This window comes from Zootermopsis nevadensis, unplaced genomic scaffold (assembly GCF_977971745.1).
Source record: "Zootermopsis nevadensis isolate Lab colony 2312 unplaced genomic scaffold, Znev_1.0 Znev_ptg000013l, whole genome shotgun sequence".
Classification (NCBI taxonomy): Eukaryota; Metazoa; Arthropoda; class Insecta; order Blattodea; family Termopsidae; genus Zootermopsis; species Zootermopsis nevadensis.
The window spans coordinates 11511668-11539292 of record NW_028259145.1 but is presented as its reverse complement, the minus strand read 5'-3'; the positions used below and the strand labels follow the sequence as shown (position 1 = coordinate 11539292).

Genomic DNA, 27625 nt, shown 5'->3' with positions numbered 1-27625 from the left:
ATTCCGATATGAAATGCATTCGGAGAGACAGACACGAATTTTCAACAGTACATTTTTGTATGCATTTCCTGCAAAGAAAGCTTAAATACGAGAATATTTACAACGTATCTCTTTATAAGCTTATTTAATAAGCTATATAAACTGCTTGTTGCATGTTTCGTTTGTGAGTCAAAATTATGGTATCATGTAAATCAAGTGTTTTCATCACGTGACCCGTCATGATGTTTAGTGCGGTCCGAATAAATTTGGGCCCTAACTGAGTGATGTCACTCTAATTGACGGAAAGTAACTGTCTGAATCATGAAACATGCTTTGTTACTGTTGTTAGAATTCAGCAGGCTCATTTATAGCTCTGGGCAATGCCCAGCTGAATGAAGAATGCCAACTCAGAAATTAGGACTCTTCTTACTGAAAACACTTGGAGAGATGCATGCGAATTGCAACATGAGAAATTAAATCTGGTTTTGAAATATTACTGAGGAAACAACAGTTTATAATATCTCAATTATGATCGATTTTGTCAAGTAAAATTAGTGAGTAATTTGTGAAATTGTTTGTAGTATTATGGCTAATTTAGTAACGATTTTAATAAACTTTCTTGAGGTTTAAATAAATTAATATTATTTGTTACCTTGCGGCCCATGGGTCGGTAACTTGAGGTGAAGACTTGAGAATCGCTGATGTAATGTAATGTGAACAGTTTTGGGAACCATTTCCGTAAATATCACAATTAATAAAGTAGCACTAAATTCGACCGAGTCTGACACATCTGTGGTTGTCTGTATGAAGTGTATTGTTGGAGTCGTAGTCATTTAATTAACTTTGGGCCAAGAAGAAAACCAATCTTGTCGCCTAAGGTAGATGGACTCCATTTGGAATTTTCTTTGAATTGATAAGTTTAACTAGAAGTTTCAGTACACCGATTCTCGGCTACCCGCATAGGAATCAAAACAGGATGAAAGGAATGTAAGTGTTCTCAGGTTAGATACTTCATCAACATTATGTAAACTGGGTTGGTATTCACACTTGACAAACTCGAACGAAAAGTGAATCGATTAAAGTTTATATTCTTGGATGATTGTCTTTTGTGTTGCAGCGTCTTTTACTCTGGTAAAAGTTTACCAACGTTTCAGAAGTCCTTGCTGCCTCCATCATCGCCCTGATGGTGGAGGCAGCAATTTACGATACAGAAACATATGTTGAAAGTTAAAAGAGGGAATTTTAAAATAATAGGTTATAATGACATTAAGTGAATTTATACTTTTCAAAATTGTATCCAGTCGAGACACGGTGAAGAACTTTCGGGTTTCATAACACAAATGAATTTATGAACAGTTGAATCTATACTAACAGTTGAGTGAAGACGGATTATTGCGGTGGGTTAATCATTGTATCCGTATGTTTTAACCAGCTGCTCGGGCTGTCGTATTTTAGAGTTTCTGTGCTCAAATCAGAGTTCGAGAATCCGCACCCTAACCCAGTGACGTCACATAGAGAGACCACGTGACGTTTTCCTTCCGTGTTAGTTCACCTCAGTTCACTCGACTGACCTCGCCAAAAATTTTCTTCAATGTTAAAGAGTGGAGGCAAATGGCTTGACCTAACCTTTCAATGTAACTTTCTTCTCTGATGTCTTCAAATCTCCCCCCCCCCCTTTCGATGCTGAGTTGTCCACCCTGCGCCCTCCCAACGTTCGTTAACCACAGCGACGGCTGCCAGATCTGGACCTGTCGCTCCAGAACTCAGACCGGTACTGGATGGTTCACAAGTTCTGCATCTATCTGCTGGTTTCATCCGGTAGCTTCATAGTCGTCAACTTATGAAGGGGGCGTTCTTTTCGACCGAGGAACTGGTCAGCCATGAAGATGGCTGCGTTATGGGTTGTTGCAACGTCTAGTCTTGTAGAAGTTTACCGACTTTTCAGATGTGCATGCCGCCTCCATCGTCAGAGAGGTCGCATAGTTCTTGATATTTTAATAATTGCTGAGGTAACGACGAAATTTGCTGACTTTTACGGAACCAAAAAATCACTGCCGTGTTCACAATCGCTCTACTGTCATTCATATCGAAAGCCGGACACTTTAAGATCCATTTCAGAGTTATTCTTCCATCTATGACTCACACTTCAGGGTTTACTTTTAACGTTTTCATCGCTATCGCCCATGCGTGCTGTGGTATGAGCGACTGCTTATTCAAGACATTAACAGCTACCCTCTATACCTGGAAGCAGTCTTTTCCATCCGTGATGCTTAGAGACGTCGTGCAGTTTTTAGAAGGGATCTGTTTGACGTGGGTTAAAATCTGTTCACCAAAATATAACTTGTTACATTTGTTTACATGAACTATCCTTCAGAATTAAATATATTTTGAAATATCGCGTGTTTATAAGAATATTAATAGATGTCAGATGGTTCGTTGAGAGTACACACGTTTATTTCTAACCTTTCTGATGTCGATCAGACTACCCCAGTAGGATAGATTCGATGGAATAGTCAAAATCACGTTTACAGTACCATTATTGAAATGTTTTGCTTTACCTTATATCAGTATTTGAAAATGTCTCGTGGTTAGCATAGGCTTCTTCTTTGGGAAGCGTTCTTACGTGGATTCATGTAAAGCCAGGAGCAGTGTTGCTACATGCAGTGTAATTAAGGTAGCAGCAACGAGACCCCGATGTCTGATCATGTTTTCTCTCCATATTACATTAGCTGGAGTACCGCAGTGCGGGTTGTGGTATTGTGTGTGTCTCTCAAGAGAATTCCAACAAGAATCATGGACTCATGTTACCAATTGCTCCCTTCATTCATGTACTGCGTATTATAATACAGGATAATTCTGTGGACAAAACTAGAAATTTGATATTTTGCAACGTGTACAGATAAAACCCGAAAAGGCTTATAAGATATATATGTGTATACATACATATGTATGTATATTTATATATACAATATTTTTAACAGCGATTTTCTGTGTTTTATTTGCTTAGATTCACAATCGGCGGTTGGTTTTGTGCCATCTGAAAATGAATGACTAGTTTTATATCGTACTTTAAAACTAAATATACTTGCTAATGTCATACTGTTGTGTCATTATGCCATGTTCTGTCGTTTGCCTCTCGTGACATGGTTGTTCTCTAAGTAAAATTACTTTTAGTTTTATGTGGCGTAGAGTGGTACATTATAAGTAGGCGAAATAACTTATGCACTTGCAAAGTAACCAACCAACACTTATGAAATGTAACCATAAAGTTTAACGTAATTAGTACCAAAGCCTGTAAGTTAATCCTGAATCATCTGGTTCCACTTCTCTGCTTACGTCCAAATGAGACATCTCTCATTTCCTTCTGAGTCTACCAAATAGCGCTTCTTCATCAGGTTTGTAACACCACACATTTTATACATTCATTCTTACCCGATCTTAATCTCCTAGATTACACTGTTCTAACAAAATTTATGAATTGTTATCTTCTGGGTTGTGACGCGCTTCTACTTTTGCAATTACTCACTTTCTTCGTTCTCGTCCTCAGGGTTTTGAAGTACTTCAATACCCTTAAGGATGGTCCTAAAAACTTTTAACCACCTGACATGACTGGTGGCCCAGGGTGGAGAGGGTAATATTTGGACGTAAGAGGGATAAATTACTAGAAGGCTGGAGAAGTTACCAAGCATACACGAAGGAGATATTTCGTCACACAAAATATACTTCATTTCAATTATTAATTGTAAAATATATTGTATATGACGGGGTCTCTGCTTGATGTATACCTGTCGACATCTGTATTTTCACAACTATGAAATTCTCAGATGTCTAATACTTAGTCAGGTGTATTAATTATTATTACTGTGGCGAGAAAAAGTCAAAATTTGGCCGATGTAGCAGATCTTCAAACTGGTCTTTCTGTAGTTATAAGTAATACAAATCCACACTAGTCTTAACCAGTTTTAGTCCTGTTAATTTACCATAGTATTAACGAGAGCAGAATTCTTCAGAGATTCTCTACAGTAGCTACGTGAACGATGGTGCAGCCTTAAAGAATCACACGTAGAGCTTTTTCTGCAGGTACAGAGAACACCATCTCGAGGGGTTCCATTATTCCCCTTTTCTCGTTTTGTACATCCTTTTACTTTCCCTTCTCATTTCTCCTTCATTTTTCCATCTCATCGCTCACTTTGACCAATGGCCAGCCATCTAAAAGTTCCAACGTCCCCGAGAGAGTTACGTTTCGTGTCTTTTGCCATTCCACAGTAGTGTAAATCAGTGCTGTCTACCCATGAAGAAGACAGCATCCTGGGACATTGCGCCGTGTAGTCTCGTATAAGCTGACCGACGTTTCAGATGAGATCGCCCTGATGATAGAGGCAGTAAGGACCACCGAATCGTCGTTCGTCAACCTCTACGTGACTAGAACTCGCAATATTCAAGCAGGCTCTCATCTTCATAATTACCACTTGAGAACATGAAGTCTCACCATGTCTTCCCATTTTCGACGCCCGATTCCATAATCTTTAGGGGAACATATTTTATTCCTCTGATTTTAACATTTATCAATCATGGCTACGTGTAGAACATATATGGCACGATCTGAAACGCAATCTGCAATTGAAATGTACTTCGAGGAGGTGGAACGATGTGCTGTGGATGGAAACAAGGAAAAAAGTCCTGTCAGACCACACCAGAAGCTCGAATATGGATTCACGACACTTTGATTTAATAACGCTGTTTTGTAAACTGCGTAGGTGGGCTATATAGGCTCTGTATCCTACGCTGAATGATAAATTACAACGTTTAATTGACAAGGACATGCAAGGAATCTTTTATGGTTTATTTCAAGAAAGTACCCGTTCATTTAGTGTAGTAACTGAGGAGTACCACTCAAACCGTTGACAAGGTTAACCTAGGTCTGGGTCCGAGAATTGACACTAATACGAAGTATGAGTAATAACCAGTAGACCGGTGTCCCTCAACCTTTATTCATTCGAGGTACACCCTAATTTATCAATGATACATTACGATGCACCACAAAATTTCTCCTCACGAAAATGGGGTACGAAACTATACATGACCATTAATATGCGTCTACATGTAAATCCATTTGCATGAAAGTGCAGGCATATCAAAACAAAACACAGACCATGTTGAATAAAACTATCGATAATGAACCCGTGTGCGCATGTGTGTGTATGTATTTCCATTACGAATTATAATTACGAAGTGTAAGATAATGCCTTTTTGACTGTAGTGTGCGAATATACGTAGAAATATACGGAGAAAAGGCCTTGAATGATGGTGAGGGGACAGAAAGTAAGAACGAGAGAGAACTGAATTAAGAGCTTATAACAAGGAAGGCATTAAAGAGGGAAAGAAGTAAAGAAAGAATGGTAACATGAGGAAAGAAATACCTTATATTCCATAAAAACGGAAGTTCCCTTTTGCTTGAAAATTCTTTGATCCTTTATGTGGTATCTAGAAAGTTTCGTTGCAGAGGCATTGTGAAATGGAACAAAAATTGTTTGTCCTTCTGTATAATCTTAACAGACACCACAAAGAAATATTGCAACACAGCGTGGCACGTATATAACCTCAGCTCTTTCTACCTCTTCCTACTTTACGCCACCTATTTCCTGTTTGAAATGAAAATTTACTTCTCCTGGTGTCATCCTTTTAGTTGCGCTGTGCTTGGAAGTATAAATGTTTAAGTTTATGAGATTAGTCTTTTCTTCATATCTGGTACCAAATTAGCGCGCACCACTGGTGTATGAGAGCGGGGAGGGCGGGGTAGCGTGGCGACATCCTGCAACACATGGCGCTGTTCTAAACTTTACTCACAAACAGCACGCCTTCCCTGAAGTTAAAGAGCACTTTATATGTACTACCGCGCACGTAAATTGATTTAAGCTAAGAGGGAAGAATGAAAAATTAACTTCGGTTCGTAACACACTTAGCGTAAGGCACTTACCAGGTTCGTTGCATTGTGAGAATATGGCCTATTTGACTCACTCGTTATATAGTACACTTAAAGCCCAGTTTTCTTATTCTATAAAGAAATAGAGGCTAGTGATATTATGTCAATCTGTCTGCCTGCCTGCCTCTTATCTTAATAAATTAATAGTTTTTAATTACGTGCCATTGACAGGTCACTTCGCTGTTGTACGTTTTATTTAATTCCCTATCAAGTAGACGACCCTGCGTACTTGTGACGTAAGATCGACATTAGCGCCACCTAATGCAGGGTCCGGAAATTATTCATAATAATGAAATTTCAGACAATATGTAACTTGTGTTCGGGTCTTTATTTTTTTCTTTGCGGAATGTTAAATTATGATTTGGTGGCCACGTAAGATCTCTCCGTTGTTCTGGATTTTTGATGGTAACTAATAAGTCACTTCAACTAGTCATACAGAAGATAAATCACGAAGATGACTGTCTTGAAGTCGAATCGCCGTGGTGATCGGCACAGTATAATCGAAGATATTGAAGGCGTCGTTAAATATACGATCAACTAAACACACTCGTCGTGATCTATCGCCAAGGTAAATCATATAGATGCACATACTTTCAATTTATGAATAACGTATTGTTTATTATTATTGTTATTATTATTTAGTGTTCTGTCTGACGACAGGTCCATATGAACAGGATCCTTCCATCCTTTTCTCGGACTGGGACCTGTTCATATACGTTCTTGGCAGATGATTCAGAAGTGGTTTGCCATTGCCTTCTTCTGTGTGTGAATGGAGTAATTATTGGGATGCCCGGAGGAAAACTCCGTGTTGCCTAGACCACGGCCTTGCCCAACACAAGTTATAAATTCGGGCACCGCCGGGAATCGAACCCGAGACCCCAGGATTACAAGGCCAGCGTTCTAACCGCTAGACCACCGTAGCGAACGTATTGTTTACATGTTAATAATTACAAATATGACGACGATATTGTGAGTCTTTGAGGTTATAACTGACAATTTTAATGTAGTCTGAATCTATATTAAAGGAATTACTCACAAATGAACTCCTAATGGTTTAAATACTAATTCATATTTGCTGTTTAAACATCTGAAAAAAGTAGTCTTCATAACTTTTCATATGGTCTTGTCAGAACATGAAATATCGTGCTGAGCGAGAGACTTCAAATATACACCAACTGAAAATAATGCAACATATTTTTACTGGTGTCATATCTCCACACCTGATTTAGGCCTAATTGTTATGCTGCCTTATCGCATGTCCTCTCGAAGTAGGCAATGAAATATCCTCGTTCTTCTGTACTGATACGGAGTGTCTCAAAACGACGAGTACGTGTTCAAAATTACCACCTTCAGCTTTGTGGTACAATTGACAACGGTGTGGAAGTGACTGACAAGCGGCCAGCGTATTATATTGTATATACATCTTTTTGGGACATTCTGTTTTAACCCCCCCATTCGGGGGGGGGGGGGGGGGGTTGGTTGGTTTAGTTTTTACTCAAGATTTTAAAACTTGACCAACCCCCCGAGGAGCTCCGAAAGGAGCGCTCTGCTATAGTTGTTATAAAATTTCAGAACCTTCTATGCTTATTTTAGAACGTGTATTGTTTTGTTTACCCCTTTAGTGCGGGATCTGTAATGTTGCAGATGCCCTTCAATCTCTCGATGAACTAAACATGTATGGCCTCGCGACATGTGTTCGGAACGGCGCAAGTTTTATAAGTGGCGGAAGGGGAGGTTACAACTACAACCATCACCATACCAACGGTGAAACGCGCTTTCTTCCATTAATAACGTACCTCATCTGGGTTTGTTTCCAAGATTTACAAGTATTCATAGTTGTGCCCACAGTTTCGGTTTTGACATACAATATAGATTTAATTATATCGTTCGTAATCTTTTATAACGCGTAGAATATTTATAAACTTTGAGATTGGTTTGTATTTGAATTGTTTACCTTAGTGTAAGTTTTAAGTTTTGACGGGAGAGAGACTTGTTGAAGCATGCGCATTCAAGATATGTAATTTAAATTATGGCCACTTCGTCATATTAAGATGTCTCCAGGCTACGTGAAAAGCGAGCCTGTTAAAGTAATAAAGCATGTTAGACAGGAGAGTGTTAGGGTCTCAGTAGATTTGACTTTATACTTTTAACCTTGGATGTTAAATAGTAACTGTTCTCCACCTTTAAAGACTTAGAGCCACGTTTATGCTTTCTTATAAACTCGCGAGCCCCCGGGTTATAAATGCCTGCAATATATTGCAACTTAATGGCGATCTATTAAACGTGCTAATAACTTAATTTCTCAAACAGATTTGTGTAGGAATTAATAACTGTCTTTACAGATTTGTTGCTTTGTTCATTTAAAATTAAATATTCAGTTTAGGCTGTAACTATTTTTCCTTTTACAAATTGACAATATTAAAAGAAATGCACTTATGTAGCACACAACACATGGCAGGTGACGGGTTGGGTCCTCGCTTTGTAGGTTGACCGCTAGACAGATTTTAACATACAGTTATCGGAATAAAAAAAGTTTCGCTCGGTAACCACGTTGTTTTGGGTTTTCATATAAAATTACTTTAATAAAATATAAATGAATATCACGGTACATGTTATCAAAACTCGCTTTGTAATCCCTATTTATTTAGTTTCGAAGTGTCACCAATTTACTTCAGAACAGTACTTTAATAATTGAATATAACCAAGCCATTGTTAGTTGTTTCTATTTTTAGGATCTCACTAATTTACTTCATAATTGAGCACATCCTTTTAATAAAAAAAATAGCATCTAACCCCAACAATTTTAATTATGGTTTGGACTTTTCATTTTGTGTGCAACATGATAGGGTGGTATGGACTGGATTCATCTGGCTCAGGATAGGTACCAGGGTCGGGCTCTTCTGGACACGGTAGTGAATCTCCGGATTCCATAAAATGTTGGGAATTTCTTGAGTGGCTGAGCTACGTTTGGCTTCTCAGGAAGGACTCGGCTCCATCATGTAAGGCTTATTTTATTGCAGCAATAAATTACGAAATGCGTTAAATTTTTATAATGCCTGTTTCTTTATATCTGCTTTGGAATTGCTATTTGTTTTCAATTTAATCTTTCCGGCAAGCCTAATAAATTGCTCAGGTATTTAGATTCTTAAAAAAATATTCTGCTGCAATTCTGGAAGTATTGTAAGATATCCTCAGAAGTATAAATAATATCTATGTCCATTGTGCTATGTAGGTTTGAAACGCGCGGAAATCTTTTATTGTGTTTTTATGAACGGGAACTTTCAGAAGGAGCTGAAAGGGGATCCTTTGGGACATATTGCGACTCGAAAAAACTTCAAAATAAAATGTCACTAGAGAAAAGTAAATAAACCCACCAAACGACCAAAAGTATATTGACATTTGAGAAGCTTCTACAGAATTCTGATATAAAGTCTGATGGCAGGGACATACCACGTTGAATCTGAATGAATGTAAAGGTGTTTAAACACAGACATACTGCCTGGAAGAAGTAACCAGACATTTAAAAAAGCTTCAGTCGGGGTAGTAAAGTGAATAGCCACCGGCTGAACGACTCTGGTTCGACGCCCTGCAGGAGAATAATCTATCTCTTCTTCACCACATCCAGGCCCTTTCGTTACTAAGCAGTAAGGGCTATTTGTCGGGGGTCAAGCAGTCGGAACTAGATGGATGACTTGTACTAATTGTTATTTCCTCGTTATCATAATATCGTAATTGGTTATTCGCTTCGACCCAATTATTTTCATCACTACATTAGTTTAAAAGGCTATAATTCATAATATGTTCTCAAAAGAAAAGATACATTCTTACGTGTATGCAATGAAAATGGAATAAGCACTTTTTTAAGTTCCGATCGAATATGCTCTGGGAAGTCCACAGCGCAATGACAGTTTTCGAACTGAACAGTAACAGCATTAATTTAAAGACCTTATTATTTTTTCTGATTACATTATTAAAATGATTTGTGTCTGTGGTTAAATACGATTTTCGGGTACATTTTCAAACATTTGAAAATGTTTTATTACATACAATTATTAAGAATTTGTTTACTCAATTTCTTTGTACCATGTTTGTACATATTTAGCTTCATCTACGTTTTGAGCCATGCCTCATGGCTCGAAGTGGCTTATCTCCCCTCTCTAAGTTCTTTGGAGTCGGCGGCTTCGAGACCCTGATGAGACAGCAGGGCAGAAGGACAGTCTGTGTGTGTCCGCCGGAGAGAGAACGACTCGAGGAGAAAGTCGGAAGGCAAGTCAGGGTTTGTGGGGGTTGAGTTGGGCATCTGGAGTCGCATACCCAGCCGGAGTTTGAGCCCTGAAAGGTGTCTTGATTCTGTTTATCTTATATTTAAATATTTTTCATTAAATAATATACTTCGATTATTCGAAGTAGTTTCATTTGGTTTTCTTTTGACTTTTCACCGCTTTACCCTCCCCAAGCCGTACCACCTTCCGGCCTGGGACGATCGTGGCCTCAGTTACGTAATCTGGCAATCTCCTTCTTGGCCCATCCAACGCCCCACCTGACAAACTTGCCCGCTAGCATGCTCAAATACAAACAAGCGCCAGCACTGGCAAGGTCGGCAGGCCACAACAGAACCTGTCTGTGCCACACGGTGTTCACCACAACATACTTAGGACCTACAATACCGTCAAAACCGTTGGGATCCAAAAAATAAAACTTCCGCAAACCAAATTTCCGAAACCACGCTCTGCTACCATTGAACCCCCCCCCCCCCCCCCCCAAGAAGGACATTGCCAGATTACGTAACTGAGGCCACGATCGTCCCAGGCCGGGAGGTGGTACGGTTTGGGGAGGGTAAACCGATGAAAAGTCAAGAGCTTTGAGAGAACTGAGAGGTGTGGAGGAGGCAACTTGCCTGTTGGAACTTGCTTCTGATGATCCAGAAGGGATTGAAGGACAACTTAAGCATTGCACGAGATTTTATCACACACTTGCTGATATAAAGGGAGAAGTGGAGAGCATAATTAAATCAGGTCGAAAGCTGGTGGAAGATAAAGCTGTTCCAGACCCTCAGAAGTTCACGACAAGGATTGACACTTTGAAGGAACTGTATAACAAGCTGGGTTCTCAAATAACAGATCCTAAAGTTACATTAAACTCAGCTTTAGGACTGTCACAGAATTGTCCAGCATTGAGTGAATGGATTAACAATGTTGAAGTCCAGCTAGATGAATTTGAAGGCACAGAAGGAATTGATACAAATTTGGATTTACAAGTCGCGTATCTGAAGAAAATATTAGAGGAGGATATTCCAAAGTGGAATCTGAAGAAAGAGAGTATAAAATCATCATATAAAATATTTTCTGGCCTCTGTGATCCTGTTTATTTGGAAGTATTAAAAGAAAGGGTGAATGACAGCATGAAGAAATGGGAGAAATTGAATGGAAGGTTGAAGAACGTGTCTGCCCTGCTGGAGAATGCAACTGCAGCTAAAAGCAAACTTGAACAAGTCAACTGTTCAATGGCAGAAATAAATCAATGGTTGAATGAGATAGAGGAAAGTGTCCATGAACTGGATGCTCTTTGTAGTCGTCCGAACCCTCAGCCGATAAGGTTTTATTTACTTTATATTAGTTTAATGTATCTATTTATAAGTTAGTTGATCTATTGGCGACATGTTATTGAAAACATGCCCCTGTAGCATGTCTGTTGGTGAAGACAAAAGAAGCTACATTAACAGAAGGCCTCTTTTGTATAGCATTTCGCTTAAGAGCTAAGCCCTATTGTTAAATCTTAAGGTAGGGCAAAGTCTAATGGCACTACCTGTAATAACGGGGTTGACCGATGGCCTTTGAGATCCCTTTGTTACAAAATTTAGGTGTGGGTCCCAAAATTAGGGGATCCAATCAAAAGCAAGGATGTGCTGCAGGTACCCCTGGTTTTGGAGAGCCGAGGGTTTTTAGTTCTGTGTGCAGATGCTTCTAGGCTCTTCCCTTTTGGACATCAAGTAAGTCGGTGGCAAACTGCCCAGCCACAATTCGGCCTTTATATTGGAAATTGTACCAAGTTCGATAACTACCAAAATTTATAACAAATTTGATAAAATATATTGGAACTGCATACATCGGCAGAGGCGAGGTGAAGAATTGTACCTGTGTGATTTAGTAAGTAATATAGACAGTGTGAACACTTGTGTACAATTTAATTTCAATTTATAACAATAAATCTGAGCTTGTTGAAAACCTACAATTGTGTCATAAGTCCGAGCGTCCGCTGCATCACCGTGAGTCCGGCCGTTACACTAACCTGAGTGTACAGACGGCGTGTTCTATCGGCTGGAGCTACCCTGAGCAACCATCTCTCGTGGACACAAGATGTCCACTGGCGCCCAACAAATAACCAAGAAATGAAGAACTGACTCAGAAATTTGAACAGGAGAGTACTAAATTATACAGGGCGGTAGAACAAGTAAAATCCGACTAAAACAAGGAATTAGCGGGTATGAAATGCCAGTTTAACATCCTATCAAAGCAGGTGGAAGGGAAAGTTGACCGGATAGTTGATGATACCAAGGGAGTTATCAGAGATATGGTCGGAGACGTGGATCACAAATTGGATGAAATAGAGTGTCAAATTGTAGCCAATAAGGAAAGCTCTGATGAGAGGATGAATGCCATAGAAAATAACATTACTGAAGTAAGAACTAGTTTAAGGAATGAGGTGACATCTTGGCAGAGTGAAGCAAAGCGTCAAGTCAGTCATGAAATAAAGTCAATCAAAATCAAGTCGGGAAAAGTTTGAACGCATGACTGTTGAATTAAATGATTTAAAAGGGAGGTTATCAGAAAGTCCATCAGTAAATTGTGAGGCCAGGTCATTACAATCCACTGATGGAAGCCAAGTTTTGAGTCTGTCAGCTTGTGACCGTGCCAAGAATAACGGTAATAATGATAGCAATAACGAAGTTAGTAATAATGTAATTGATGGAGTAGCTGGTGGCGATGGAAATGGACTGAGTTGCGACCACCCAGCGCCATGTAATAGCTATGTTTCTCGTGGATCGACTGTAAACGTACCGCCATCTCAAGTTTATAATCTATGTCAGTTTATAGCTCCGTCGGACTTAACCCTTCCTCACTTTCATGACAGTGAAAAGGTTAATCCGATTGCCCACCTGAGACAATTGGATGATTATTTCCGCTTAAAGGCTGTACCACCCCCATTCCACCTTGCAATTGCATTGCGCTCTGTTACTGATCCTTTAGCTGTGGAGTGGATAGCGACTGTATCCCCGACCATAAGCAATTATGAGCAGTTCATATTAGCCTTTCGAAGGAATTTTTGGTCAGCTAGCAAGCAAAGCATAGCCAAATGTTCGATCTATCAGGACAGATACTCTAAACAATCTGGTTTGAAAATGTCGGATCATTTCCTGAAATACGCAGTACTTGCTGGTTATTTACAACCTCGATTAAATGACATCGATTTAAGTACCGTAGAGTAAGGTATGGACATGTAATAGATATAATATTTAGTTTAAGTATTGGAGAGTGTTATAGATATGATGTTTAGATACAGTGCTGTAGAGTATTGAATGAATATGTCATAACTGTATGAAAATGCCTTTGGCATTGTTGTGTCGGTCCTCGAGGCGAGATGTTGCAATCAAGGAAAATATAAGCATCCTGTTCATGTGGATTGGCTGACTGGGGATGAACTCATTGGAGTGGAAATGAATCCGCTTGTCCTTGCTGAGAAAATTCCAGCCTCACTTATAGAGAAGAGGTTTGGTGTAATATGAAGGGACAAAAGGAATGGAGATAAAACCAAGTGCAGTATTCGTAATGTCTTGGAGATGCAAACATATGAAACCTGTGGCGTATGTGTCAATTTGCATCAATAAGGAGTATAGTTTCAATGTGAAATGTTTGTATAACAGATCTTGTATGTACGAAGTTGGTTATAATGTTAAAAACTTCTCTTTCGATCTGTATAAATGCTATGTGAGGGCACTCAGAAGTTTGTGAAAAGTTATCACATTGTTTTTGTGAAGTTACATTCTTGTTTCTTGTTTATGCAGAATACCATTCTGTATGTTCCATTGTAACACCAATTGAGGCTTGCGTTCCGGTTAGGTGAGGTACCACAAGCACATTGATTTGTAATTTATTTTTGGGGTGTTCTCGGTTGTGACTCTGCGTCTCTGTGTACATGCACATTCGGCGCCCTGCTGTCATAAGGAAACTGCCCACTACGAAGCTGAAAGACAGGGCTAGGGCTCCGACGTGCTGGTAATGACTTATGGCTTGGAGATCTGGTTTGCTGTATGCCACTTTGACTGGACGCCCGCGCTGAAGCTCGGTACCAATATGGACACCCGGGGGGAGCCCGGGGTGGTCAGGTTGGTTAACTAGGGCTGGACCGGGCCAGAGAGGAAACTCAACAGCCAGAAAAGTCCCGTGGAGTTGTGATGGGATCGCGCATGAAAAGTGGGAGCTGCTTTGAGGCAGACCTGAAGTCACCTGCGATCCAAGCTACCGGCACGTTTACTACGACAACCCCGGCCCAGGGAGCAGTTTTTGGGGGGGAGGATGAGCCATGCCTCATGGCTCGAAGTGGCTTATCTCCCCTCTCTAAGTTCTTTGGAGTCGGCGGCTTCGAGGCCCTGATGAGACAGCAGGGCAGAAGTACAGTCTGTGTGTGTCCGCCGGAGAGAGAACGACTCGAGGAGAAAGTCGGAAGGCAAGTCAGGGTTTGTGGGGGTTGAGTTGGGCATCTGGAGTCGCATACCCAGCCGGAGTTTGAGCCCTGAAAGGTGTCTTGATTCTGTTTATCTTATATTTAAATATTTTTCATTAAATAATATACTTCGATTATTCGAAGTAGTTTCATTTGGTTTTCTTTTGACTTTTCACCGCTTTACCCTCCCCAAGCCGTACCACCTCCCGGCCTGGGACGATCGTGGCCTCAGCAACGTAATCTGGCAATCTCCTCCTCGGGGGGTTCAGTTTACACTTCTGGTTTTATAATTCTATTACTATCTTGTGCCTCCTAACTGTCCTTAATTATTCCATATATCTATGTATCGTTGCCTGGCTTAATTTAAACGCTGTTATCTGTACTGAATGACCGATGTTCATTCAAGGAACCATGGTTTTCTTCGGTCCGTCGTCTTTCCATGAAGTTACTTTGTACAGACGATTTACAATCTACTTGACATCCCTCCCATATATTTATGTCTCACCTGTCGACTTAACTAAATGTTGACCATACGTTCTATTTCAAATCAGTGAGACTGTTTGTTTTCTTTGTGCGTACCTACATCTGCGATAAGTCTTTGTGTCTGTCTGTTCCTTGATCCAGTTTACTGTCTAAATCCAGTCTGTGATGCATTTAAACTAATACCGCGGTAATATTATACGTCTGCCAGCTAGTTAAGGCGCTCGCGACGAGCGTATTCAACTAGCTGACTAACGACGTCTGGTTGGCTGGGTGTATCTAACGATGCATTTTATCCGATTGGTTCTGGTGTGTTACAGTACATGAGATGTCACTGGAACATGAAAGTTTGACAGAAGGCTTTATTTTTCGTTTTTCAAAGCGTTAGCCGGGCTAACACTGCGAACACGGTTTTAACATGAGCTCTTCTCTGGTGTTGTTTATGTATTGAAATAGACGTTTCTCCTCAATGCTGGAACTGAAATTTATTGGATTCTTTGGTATTAAAAACTGACAGTACTTGTAACATTTAATATGTGGATTATGTTACTCGTAAGACGCATTTTTAAGCAGGAAATTTTTACCTTTGCATTGAAGATGTGCTATGTGATAAAACGCTTACATATAAACAGGCCATACCTTGTGTTATTACACTGTAGTAATAACCTGAGTTTATTTGCAGAGAAATGAAGATCACATACATAAACATCATAGACGAATGAGCCGTTATATGAAGACGATTTTTTTTAACGAATTTGGCAATTAATCTTTGAATGGTAGGGGTACATGCCTGGCCGACTAAGCTGCCCCCGTTTGGGAACATATGGTCCAGTTCTGACTACATTTCGATCAGTTGCCTTCTGTAGCATGTATAAATCCAAACAAATATTTCTTATTTAGTTGTCTCTTTCTTTCTCGGATCGAATCAAGGAGCATGATATGGATAAAGCATGTAACGCGCATGGAGGATATGATAGTACGTATAGAATTTTATCTCAGATCAGAAGAGAAGAGAGAATTTGAGAGACATAGGTAGAGATGTGTGGACAGTATTAAAACGATACTAAATGGGGGCCGGAACTACATTCATCTAGGTTAGGACAGAGACCAGTTGCGAGCTGATTTGAACGCGGCACTGAACATTTAAAATCAATAAAAATGGCGAATGTCTTTACCACCTGAGAGAAAATTAACTTTTGAAGAATGATTCTTCTTTATGGAGTTAATTTTGTTAGTTACAATTACACAGTCTACTAGTATACCGAGAGGTTGTTTGCGTTTTATAGTTTGTGCCCTTAAAAAATTCCTGTTGATTTTCGATTAAATTAGTGTAAGATTGAAATTATTTTATACTAACCTGTCGGATTTCATGTATTTCCTTATACGTTGTTAAAGATATTGCATTTATAATATTTAGAAGCTGACTTGACTATGTAGAATGAAAACATTATACTGGACTCTCAATGTTAGATGAGCTTTACTGAACAAGAAAAGGAAATTTAATTATATTCCTTGTACATTTATTTTGTTTTGGCAAAGTTGTTTCTTCATCTTTCAGAACAGAGTTTCTTGAAGTACGTTCAGTAATTGGATAGGAGACCCGAGGACACTGTGTCTTAGTCAATGTCCTTTCAGAAACGCAGATGTAACTTTACAGTCGTCTCCATCCGCACTGGCTGATTTGAAGCTAGGGGGACTGAAGACGGCTTGCAATCAATTTCCCTTTGCTATAACCCCCCCCCCCCCCCGATTTCTCTCACATCACAGAGAGGTAGCACGCAGCTCCACGTATAGCTCTCTGTGTTTACCTTTAACCGATCTGGTAAACATGTATCAATCCTTATTCAAACATGATTTTATCTCAGCGCGGAAAGTTTACTTTTGGTGTGGTAGTATGGGGTTAGGGGGGGCGCTGGGGGGGAGCTCTTAGACGTCAAGTTTGCTTGGTTAACGGATGCTATCCACTTCGGACCTCGAAGATGGTTGGAGATAACATTGACATATATATATATATATATAATGGAAATAAACTGTTGTAAATCTGAACTTATAGATAAAATATAACGTATTACGGAAGTTGAAATAACCTGTCATTCGCTGGCCGAATTGGAATTTCATATGAAGTTCTGATGGGATAATACGGCAAGCTACAACTTGCTTACTTGGTAACTACAACATGTGAACAACTCTGCTTATGTTTATAGCATAAAGCTTTATTTTAAAAAGTTATAAAATGATATTCCTTGTTTTTATTTTAAAAATATATATTCAGAATGTTGTTTTTCTGCAGATACATTTAGTCTTATTTGACATCAGGACATGTTAATTTTACCGCGAAATATTTGCATATAACGATTTTAATAGAAATAAAGTCTAAAATGCTACACTCATTCCTTGTTCGCGTGAGGCACGTTTAAGCAGAATTTATCCACATTATGTCCAATTAGAAGAGGTTCGGTTACAAGCTAATTTGGTATTAAATTTATATTTGTATTTTAGCAATAATACAATTGATTAGTATTAATACAAGGGAAACCATGAACAGGGATATTCTTATGACTTAAACATTTGGCGCATTAGTAATAGTATGTTGAAAATGTGAGCCTAATGGCTTTTCCATATCTGTCCTTATGTCCGTCTAATTGCATGCGATATCTCGAGAATCACTGAACGAATTTTCATGAAGTTTAGTGTTGGGGAGTATCACTAAATATTAACGTCACATTTACATGTTAATTAAGCTTGGATCACAATAACGGTCACATCGTGTGTTTATGTGTGTATCTCTATCGAATCATGTTGTGGAGAAGAACAAAGCACATATTGTTTACCCAATAATCTATTTTCCGGATTTCTTATGGATTTCGAGATTACGAAACAAAATGCTATCACTTACGAATTAAGAATGTAGAAGCAAAACCGGAGCGAATGCGGACGAGTTCTTACGTTATGCGGACATTTCAACATTTCTTAGTGAAAAACAAACAAACAAACAAAACAAACACGCGTAACTTAAAATCTGTGTAGGGCTACAACATTTCTGCTCCTTCAAAATTTTGCAGCTCATTTATATACAAGTAATCATTCTCGTTTCTCTTCTGTGGTATACATAAGTATTTTATGACGTGGCGTTCATGTATATTAAACCATTCTGAAAGCAGCCTGAGGGCTTGGAAGCACATCCCAGAACGAAATTAAATTGAGGATGTAGTGTCAGAATAATAGCAAACAACCTATTCATTTGAAACGTTCAGCCAGTGATAACATTTAACTGCTTGTGACTCATTGTATTTTGTGTGTAATGTCTCCGTTTCTGAGGGGATAAACGGATTTCTATTGTGAGCTCGATGTTATAATTTCAGAACAAGCTACTTTATGGGACCCGGAGCGTTTGAACTTAATGCTGGGTAAGAAGTTAGCGGTGTCCTCTCCACGTGTTAGTTGCTGGTTGGGACGAAGTTGTGAACTCTCAAATTAAACCCCCGTAAGGAAGTTTTGCGTTTCGTACACCAGGGCTCGGAGAGGATGCATTTTCTATTGCTTCTGAAATAGAGATGTCACACACAGAGTCGTTTCACAAGCACGAACCAATTGTAATAAATACACCTGTATTTAACTCATTTACTAGATGAAATAGAGTTTTTTTATGAGAAGTTCTTCATAACAGAGTGCAAAAATATTCTGTTCCATACGGTTTATGAAATCTGAAGGTTTATTACCCTCGATCTTATCCTGAGATAAATTTATTTCATCTCCTCATACCTTATTTAAAGAAGGTCCTTTTTAATATTATTCCCTCTTCTCGCATAAGCCTCCCAAGTGGTCTTGCCCTTCAGGTATTCCGACCACAGTTTCTTATATATTATTAATCTCTTCCGTACATGCTAAATGTCTCACCCGTATTATTCTCAGTTTGACTATCCTGATAATATTTGGCGAAGAGTAGAAATTTAAACATTAATTTGCAAAAACAAATGAGTCCATATTTTTAGATAACTGAGCTGTTGCTACCATGGCAATTGCCAGGGGTAAGTGCATCGCATTGAGGGTAATATGGCAGGAGTGGGGGGGGGGGGGTATAATGTCCCTGCGTCTGTTGAGTGTCTACTACCAATACACTGCGCATTCATTTGAAAGGGCTACACCTGAAAAGAGTTGCTTGACGTCTGAAAAGGTGTGTAAATATGTATTGGTGTTTAATTTCATATTGAACATTACGGATAACAAGTGCATATAAAAGGTGGGAGATATCTTTGATTAAATGAACAACTGTTAGCTTCTATATCTTATCGATCTGATGCGCGGAGTTAACATTACTTACTTGGAAAGTTTATCACCGTGTAAACAACAGTCTGCCACTGGCCTCTATCCTGAGCCAGATGAATCCAGTTCACAACCTACTACCATCTTTCTTTAAGATCAATTTTAATATTAACCTTGCATCTACGTGTAGGTCATCCAGTTGGTCTCTTCTCTTCAGTTGTCAGTTTCTTCAACTAAACCCTGCCACCGATCCAGTTCGTGTCACATGCCTAGCCAATCTCACCCTCATTGATTTGGTAATCTTAGTAATATTTCGTGATATTTCACTGAGTGTACGAGGTGCGATCGGAAAGTTTCAAGACTGTGTCAATAGCGGGCGAACCGGATGTAGTACGAGCTTCTGCCTTTAGGGGGTGCGGCCTACATTCATAGTGAATCAGTGTGCCAGCCGGCATCATCGAATTAGCAATTGTTTCTTAGTTACGGGCGTTTTGGTAGTGCATTACACCGACCCTCCTGCGATTTCGGAATGGCGGATTTTCATGAACAAATCAAATTTTGCCAAAGACTCGCCAAAACGGCTACGGAAACCTATGAAATGCTAAAGGAAGCATTTGGGGAGTCCGCAATGGGTCGTGCACAAACTTTTGTGTGGCATTCACGTTTTAAAAATGGCCGAACCTCTGTCGATGATGACGAGCGTTCTGGACGACCATCTTCGAGCACAACGCCCGAAAATGTTACGAAGATTCGGCAGGCCATTCACGAAGATCGACGTCGTACCATCAACGACTTGTGCGACATTGTTGGGATAGGCTATGGGACCTGTCAGCTGATTCTAAAGGAAGAACTCCACATGCGACGCATCGCAGCCAAGTTTGTGCCAAGGCTCCTGTCTGAGGACCAGAAGCAGTTCGGCAGCTTTTGGCCTCAAACACCATGGCCGTCATCCCGCACCCTCCTTATTCGCCGTGTGAATTCTTCCTCTTCCCAAAGATGAAAATTCAGCTAAAGGGAAGGAGATTTGAGACGATAGAAGAGATTCAGGCAGAATCGCAGATGGTGCTTGACAGGCTGACAAAGAAAGATTTCCAGGGATGCTTCCAGGCTTGGCAGTGGCGCTGGGATCGTTGTGTTCACTCCCAGGGGAACTACTTCGAGGGTGATGGATGAATTTAATACCTGAGATAAGTGTACGGGTTTTTATAGGCGCAGTCTAGAAACTTTCCGATCGCACCTCGTAATACTGTTAAATAAGGCGAAATTAATTGTGTACCGTTATGTTGTGTCTCCTGTCACCCATGTGTCATTGAAGTTGCAGACTGCTGCCGGGTCACCGCCATGTCTCTTCTCCAGTGGGGTCCCTGTGCAACTTTTACCTAGTGTAAACGGGTGGCAACTTGAAGCTGGCCGTCCACTTCTACTGGCGAGGTCTAGAATGCCCAGAGATGTTTCTTCACACTCCCTGTCTCTTGGCGTGTCGTAGTGCATAGTGACACCTTTTGATTTTATAGTTAGAATTTAACCGGATATAATTTCAGTGGGCGTTTGTTCAAGTGTAGGATTACTTAATGTCCTGATTAGGCGTTAATATGTACTTGGTATCACGATTTAAATGTAGGATGTTGCTTTGTTATGGAAATGTAGGATATGAGACTTTGAGAATGAAATAGTCTTTACATACCCTAGTATTCTTGGATATTAAAATAAAGTTTTTCTGTAAATCCGTAATTCCTCTGAAAATAACTTATCTGAAAATCCCGAAGTTCGATATCATCTTAAATTAGATATCTTACATGTTTCTAGATCGGTTTAAAAAAGGCAGCCTTATAAGAAAAGGAGAAATCAAGAGAAGAGTATTTCTTCGAATTCTGTTATTCCCGTTCTCTACCGATTACTTTGACGGAACAGAAAATAATAAGACTACACTATACATGTCTGCAGTGAAGCCTGTTATAAGTAGCCCTGTCGGAGGTAGAGGGCTTCCTCGACTTTTCAAGGCGCACAGCTCAGCCTGAGACCTCCCAGAGGGATCCTATTGCCTGCTTCGTTGCACTTAATGTTTGATGCTTGAATCACATGCTTGACTTTTATCCAGACTCTTTTTGACTGTTTTTCCCTGATCCCTCCTTCTCTACTTCGTTTCTTCGGGCATTACGGCCAGTTGCAATATCTAAGCACCATTGATAGGCCTGTTGAATCAGCCTTGCAGCCAGTGAAGAAGCTTCAAGACTTCATCGGGGTCCCAAGTGTTTTCGGAGCAATCTACCTCACCCATTTTCTAGGGGTGGGAAGAGAAGATGGTAAAGGAGGGAGAATCTTAAAGCTCCTTTACGAACTATAGATACATTGACAAGGACCATTAAGGGAAGGCTGGAAGCAAAGCAAATATCACGAACATAGACAAAAGAAAACAACTGTACTAAAGGGGACCCCATCAGTGTTCCATAATGAGGCATGGACCAACTTACAGACGTTTTTCAGCCCGATGCTCGTGTTGCGATGGCTTGCTATGCGATTTTTTTATTAAAATACCTACGCAGTGCGTATTTTAAGATCTAAAAGTAAATTTCTCGAAACAAAAAAAAACTTTTATGCAGGTAAAATGTTTATACAAGGCCTAAATATATTTCCGTTAAAGTATGGGATCCGTTATTTAATTTAATACGTATTATTTCGTACATTGACTAAACGTTGTTATTGATGTATGTTATGTTCCGGTTAGGTTAGGTTAGTGTAGCTTATTATTTTAATTCTGCTTGAGCTGTGAGATTTGTTTTAGAATTTAATTTATCTAATTGATCTCATGTAATATGTGAAGTGGGCCTACATAGTGATCACTTCATTATTTTACATTTCAATTGTTCTCAGTTATTTACTTCGTAGAATAACTAGGTATTGCATATACGAGGTGCGATCGGAAAGTTTCAAGACTGCGCCTATAAAAACCCGTACACTTATCTCAGGTATTAAATTCATCCATCACCCTCGAAGTAGTTCCCCTGGGAGTGAACACAACGATCCCAGCGCCGCTGCCAAGCCTGGAAGCATCCCTGGAAATCTTTCTTTGTCAGCCTGTCAAGCACCATCTGCGATTCTGCCTGAATCTCTTCTATCGTCTCAAATCTCCTTCCCTTTAGCTGAATTTTTATCTTTGGGAAGAGGAAGAAGTCACACGGAGCTAAATCCGGCGAATAAGGAGGGTGCGGGATGACGGCCATGGTGTTTGAGGCCAAAAGCTGCCGAACTGCTTCTGGTCCTCAGACAGGAGCCTTGGCACAAACTTGGCTGCGATGCGTCGCATGTGGAGTTCTTCCTTTAGAATCAGCTGACAGGTCCCATAGCCTATCCCAACAATGTCGCACAAGTCGTTGATGGTACGACGTCGATCTTCGTGAATGGCCTGCCGAATCTTCGTAACATTTTCGGGCGTTGTGCTCGAAGATGGTCGTCCAGAACGCTCGTCATCATCGACAGAGGTTCGGCCATTTTTAAAACGTGAATGCCACACAAAAGTTTGTGCACGACCCATTGCGGACTCCCCAAATGCTTCCTTTAGCATTTCATAGGTTTCCGTAGCCGTTTTGGCGAGTCTTTGGCAAAATTTGATGCACACGCCATTCCGAAATCGCAGGAGGGTCGGTGTAATGCACTACCAAAACGCCCGTAACTAAGAAAAAAATGCTAATTCGATGATGCCGGCTGGCACACTGATTCACTATGAATGTAGGCCGCACCCTCTAAAGGCAGAAGCTCGTACTACATCCGGTTCGCCCGCTATTGACACAGTCTTGAAACTTTCCGATCGCACCTCGTAGTGACTAATTTTAATGCAAACGTTTCATATCATTACGTACTTTGTTAACTAAACCTTTTTGATTGTGTATTAGATACCTGGGTATTCTATGAAATAACAAAACTGAAAACATAGAGGTGACACGTAAACGACGTTGATATTCTTGCGGTCACATTTCACGATCATCAAAACACCTGGAAACACTCGGACGGCAGACACCCATAACCGCCAAAGAATAGTGAGTAGGGGTTAACGTTGCCAAGTTATGGCTTTGATTGTTTTGTAATTCTAGAGTAAGTAATGATTAAATTAAATTTTATGGAGAATCTGACGTGGGATTAATAATACTAATTTTTACCCTCGGTATAACTGTGAATGGGCCATGGGTCCTCATATAGATGTCTTCTGGACCATCATGCGGTGCACGCGGTACAAATATGTTCTCATAAGGATTAATGATTTTTAGTTGTGGTAAAGGAACTTGCCGACGTATCCTTTTAAAAATAAATGTAGGTTCGATAGAAAAACCGTACTTCCACAGTATAAACATATTATTTATTGGAAGTGCAAAATTGTAGTCTATAGAGGACCGGTAGCGAGATCGTGTGAACACGATAATGAAATTTGAATTCCATAAAAGGCGGGGAATGTTGTGACTCGATGAATATACTATTTACTCCTCCATGGACTTATTTTTTTGGTTGGTGGTTGGTTTGTTGGTTGGGATGTCCTCCAATACCACAATGTTCATACTAAATTTTGTAAAAATCGGTCAGCTAGTTCAACCGTTGAAAGGGCAACTCACTTGCACACAGACACCATTATGATCTCATAAGCTGCTTTTATCCTAGAGAATGGAAATTGGCTGAGACATTATAGCTGCTTACCGTATATAGTTTTTTCTGTAATTCAACGATGAACTATGAATCTTCGATTTGCTGGACTTTTATCTAAGAAACTGCACATCTAATGATTATCACGGTTTTGCTTTCAGTTCTGTTATTCACTTTAGATTCTATACTTTACTGTACAATACTTATTTTTTATTGTCGTCTTAGCGAGAACCAAGTTTGCAGAGTTTTATTACTTAATAAGGCGACAGGATGTAATCTTCTTGTCACATCCCTACTGCATATTGAAAACTTAACTTGTAAGTAAGTTTGGTTAACAGAGAAATTGTCTTTCGTTTTTCATACATGGAAGCCTCTGCAGAAAAACTCCAAAATAGTTTGCAGTAAAATATTAACTTGTAATTAGTGTAAACATGTGCACACAAAATAGGGTACTCTAGTTGTAATCCAGCATTAGTACAACAAATTCGTTCTACAGCAAACTTATTTGTGTGATGAATCCACTTTGTTATACCCAGTCTCGAGAATGAAGCTCCAGGCAATTTCTTGCGTCAAGACAGCAGATCCCTTATTCCTTATCAGCTCCCGGAGAGCTTCGTGGCCTTCTGAAGTGTTTGTCGGTCGGTCCCTTGACTCAGCATCAGTCATAAATATTTATTATATCAACAAATGAATCAGTTTTCGTGAAATTATGTTTCAATATTATACTGTTGGAGACTTTCCACTCTTAATACGTTTATTTTCTAACTTGTTGTTCCTGGTGTTTAACTAAGCACCACTAAAAGCAGTTTTATTGATAGTGGAGATATAGCTCCACATATTCTTAACCTCGGCTTTGGATGGAGATGAGTTGTTAGCTTCACGCTTCGACCGCATTGTCACACACGCAAATCTGCAAATAGATGGGAGGCTGGAGGGGGCCTCAGACCCAATATCGAATAATAAATTTGTATTTGCACTGAAACTACTGAGTAAACGTTAAGACGAATGAGAGATGCAGAGATACTTGAAGATTTTACGCTTACACTTTTGTCCTGTCTTGAAAGAGAGTTCGGCTGTTTAATTGTTTTGAATTCCGGAAATTATAACTGTTTGTATATTTGTCTGATTTTAATTTTATCTAAAGAGAACTCTAACATTGTTTCGTAATACAAATTAATATAGTGTTCCCACAATCATATGATCCAGTTGTAGCGAACTACAGAAATCATTAATTTAAAACAGGACGTGTTTGTTGTAAATTTCTTCCGCGATTTTAACCCTGTTGTGTGGTTATGGTAGTTATTATAACTCTGGGCACAGAAATTGCTCTTTGTTCATGTAGGCAAGACATTCTAGTATCCTTCAAACGGAACTAATGTAACAAGTTTGCGGGGATCGTGTTCACTTCCACGTAACCCAGCTTTCTGTGCTGGAAGGGCTGTAACGAACTAGGATAAGATACCTTTATACCATACCATTCAGATGTTGTAGGCCTATTTCTGAGATACCGCGCATAACGCGAACACATTTATGCCAATATGGAGAAATAGATGACAATACGTTTGCGGTATAACAATTCCCTAATTTATTTGTAACATTTCCAACAAGAAATTATAACAGATTCCAACAAACTCCAACTTGAATGTTCGGGGTTCTTCATGAGACGCTAATAATAACTGGTCAGATTAAGAAATTTTCCGTCTTATATGAAACTGGGAGGTTTGTTACGAAGTGCAAAGAATCGCGCCACGTGAACCTGTTCTGAGGAAGTTGAGTTACAAAGATAGCTGTCTTCTTGGTAAACTTCTACCAGACTACAAGGCGCTGCGACCTAAACTCAGACTCACCGCCGCGAAGACCTCAAATCCTACCAAGTTGAATTACGACCACACTGTCACGTTCTGGCTGTGTAATCCGCGAAAGACAAAACTCTCAACAGTAGAATGTAAAATTGTATTTGTGTTGCAAACAAACACACCCTTTTGTATGGAATTTTTTCTTCCACTTATGTACGTCTATTATTTATATAGTGATCAAAAAGTCACACAACTCAAAAATATTTATTGTTGGTTGCAATTCAGTATAATTCGATTGTATTAATAATATCTACAAGGAAGTTGTTGGTGTAGAACAACGCGGAAATACCTTGGTTCAAATTGATAACCTACATTTAAAGCAATACGGTTTAGCATTAACACTGTAGGCATGTATTTAAAAGATAATAGGTTTGGTTAGCTGCTGTTTTGACACGGGGTTTTCGTTTTTCCGTGGTACGTTCATTAAATTTCTTGGAAATAGCCCACGATTTGAATCCTTAATTTGCGACTTACGATCGTTTTCCCATATCTGCAATTGAAACAGAGCTTGTTAGATGATCTACGAATCAATCATTGTTCGGTTGTTCGGCAAACAAGCGACTGAAGGAAGGTAGGGGAACGGTCAATGAATCGATACTCCTACGTCAGCGGAACTTATAATTAGTTTTTGAAATTGAGCTTCGTTGATATTTACGATAATGTGCGAACGACGTAGGGTCTTTTGTGAATTTAGTTGTCTAAACACAGTACGAGAGGATAGAGGATAGTTGGAGGTGGGGGGGGGGGCTATAGATCACTAATAACCTCCGTCAGCCACAAGCTCTGCATAACCGTAGGCGGAGCTAGTCCCTGAGGTGGGAGAACTTTGCAAGCACGTGTACATGTACTACAATACTTAAAGTTTGATGTGTAACTTCAACTTTCGGGGCTTAGCTGCGTCAGTATGTTGAAGCTGTTCCAGTGTTTCAGTGAACGTTGCAGCTGTATGAAGATGACACCTTCCACACACGATGCGGCTATAGCTTGAGAGCCGGTCATCCTCTAACTCTGGCTGTGGAAAATTAGACACAAATAAGTTTATTTGTAGTCTGGTTTCAGAGAGGCATAGCATACCACCAAATTTTATTTCTTAATTTATTTAACTACCCCTTCTATGTGCATATTGGGTGGCAATTGTATTTCGTGTAGCGCTTAATAAGACATTGGTTATGAATTATAAAATATTTAGAACGATGCGGTGACGTCCTGTTTCAAGGTAGGCCCTTTCTGCCCTCGCAGTATCTGCGTGGACGAACTGAGGAAAACGACGAAAGTGTTCAGTCAGGATAGTGGATCTATGCGTCGACAGTTGAACCCAGAAACTACCAAATATAAAGCAGAAACGCTGACCATTCGACTGTAACTGCAAATGAGTGGAATACTTTGGAAATTTCTTTCTTAGCTTAATAGTAACGTACTGTGTCGACTTGGCTTCGGTTAAGTGATGGGTTTTTTTGCCTTCAAGTTAAATCACACCCGGATACCACCAAATTACAATCTGTAAAATTACCATTGTAAACGGATGATGTTTTGAAAACTTACGTACTTAGAAATGTGCTACGTAACTTTGTAGTGCATCTCATTTCTTGAAAAGTTAGTGGACATTTGATCAAAAGCGTCGGCGTTTATTGAAATTGGAGTTTGAGATTCAGAACCATATTTGTAGAAAATCATGAGTAATATCTTGAGCCAGTTGAATCTATTACAAACCTTT

General features: G+C 39.7%; 1 protein-coding gene and 1 non-coding gene across 4 annotated transcripts in view; both read left to right on the top strand.

Moving 5' to 3' along the window:
* The window catches only part of LOC110830769 (uncharacterized), a 1002197-nt gene that overhangs the window by 145866 nt on the left and 828706 nt on the right, over window positions 1-27625 (top strand). The gene's annotated exons all lie outside the window — the stretch shown is intronic.
* On the top strand, window positions 14184-14492 carry LOC147873894 (signal recognition particle RNA). Its single transcript, XR_015535185.1, has one exon.